The sequence below is a fragment of the Plectropomus leopardus genome, chromosome 9, assembly GCF_026936395.1.
Source record: "Plectropomus leopardus strain MGB_pleo_1.0 chromosome 9, ASM2693639v1, whole genome shotgun sequence".
Taxonomy (NCBI): Eukaryota; Metazoa; Chordata; class Actinopteri; order Perciformes; family Serranidae; genus Plectropomus; species Plectropomus leopardus.
This window is the reverse complement of record NC_142184.1, coordinates 18088536-18090401: the sequence shown is the minus strand read 5'-3', so window position 1 is coordinate 18090401 and position 1866 is coordinate 18088536.

Here is a 1866-nt window from a genome sequence, read left to right as displayed (position 1 = left end):
CACAACAAACTCATTGTCACTACTGAACAGTTGTATCACACCAATATAGTGCTGCACTGATTGGACTTGGGTGGTATGTACTTTCCTGAAATTTCACCATGGTATACGGTACACCAACATTTACTGATGTATTTTATGTCTTATAACAAAACGTGAAAGTCTTTTAAGCTCTCGCTCTAACCAAAAACCCATTCAAAGAAATTGACTTCAAGACAAGGGAACCTTGAGTGCTGCAATGGTAACTCTTTCTTGCAGCACTATGTGTTATAAAAAACAAAACAAGTGAAACGGGATGACCAAAAAGTAAATCTATGATATAAAAAGAATCAGCAACTTTCACAACAACTTTTGTAAGCCTAATCCTGCTCAGACAAATCTTAGCCTCAGGTTAAGAAACCTGATCAACAATACCATTTCTAAAATCACCTGCATTTAGGTCTCGGCCTTAAACAAGGTCAAACTCATGCACACGGATCCGCCGAAGCATCAAAATGCCTGAAATATGAGGATATCAGTGCACTCTTGACCTTCTCCCACCCTCCTAACCCAAAGTGCTCACCCCTCCTCAGGATTTCTCACCCTTAACCAACCCCAGAGCAGGGTGCAGGGTCAGAGTTCACTGTCTGGGGGGTTTCCCCTTTCAGACTCAGCCTGGATAACAAGGGCCAAGGCAGTTTTGACAGTGACACGAGCTTGTACACACATACACAGCCTCAGAAAGAGCCACACCAGCTTTAGAGGAAATGCCCACTTGGGTTTGAACTCATCAGTGGGGGTCAAAATTCTTGAGTAGAGAAAGACCCCTCTCAAGTTTTCACCTGTGTTATTTCTTCCAAGGCCCATTTGTACCCAACAAAGTTTTCTCATTAACACCAAAACAGCAACTCAAAGTAAAAGAATTTCTATTTTCCCAAGAGGAGGAGAGAGGGATGACACTGACACACAATCCTTCCTTTCTCTAATTTTTCTCTTTTTTTTCTCTCCCTCCTCTCTGTCTGTCGGAACAGAAGGGTGGGATGTCTGTCTGCTCAGCGCCAGGGGCTCTGACAACGATACGGTTCAGGTCTGAGAGGAGCTGTGAAAGAGAGAAACACATAGAAGCAGAGAGAGGGTGAGAAGGCAAGACGGAGAAAAGGGAAAATAAAGATGCATAAACAAGAGAGGGAGAGAAATGTCAGAGAGGGACTGTTGTGATACTGGAGCCTGGAGGCCCTGCTGAATGCAGGGTGTGGCTGATCTCTGCCCAGGGTGAGGGGATATCATAGCTGCATGGTTCAACTGCGCTTGTTGCTCCATTTCCAATTTTCTCTCTGTTTGCCATTGACAAGAAGCAATGATGAATTCCTGGTTGCAACAGACCATCAAAGTTCTATTCTTATAACTCACTGAATTTTATTAGAGTGTATACATATTTTACAATATGAATGGCAAAAAGATGTATTAGTGATATTGGCTTTTAGAAAATGGCAGCATACCACATTTCTGAGATGGTCGACCAAGGACGTTGGCCCCACGCATGGCTGAGGCACGTTGCAACACCAAGTCCATATCCAAGGATATCTAATGCCAAGCTTAAAATGACTCAGGTGTGGAACAACAATGACAATCTTGGGAAGCTTTCACTGCTCAGGCCAAACCCTGACCTCTCCGTTTGGTGACGTCAAGCAGAGCCTCAAATGAAAAGTAGTTGAATCATCCATCGGGTGAAAGTTTATTTCCACAGATTTGCGCAAAAGAGACGGACGCGGATGAAACAGTGAATGGAAAGAGAGTATGAATAACAGCAGCCAGGTGCAAATTATGAGCAGCTGTGTGCTTTTTTGTCACAGGGCACGTGGAAAGGGTAGGCACTAGGACCTGCAGTGA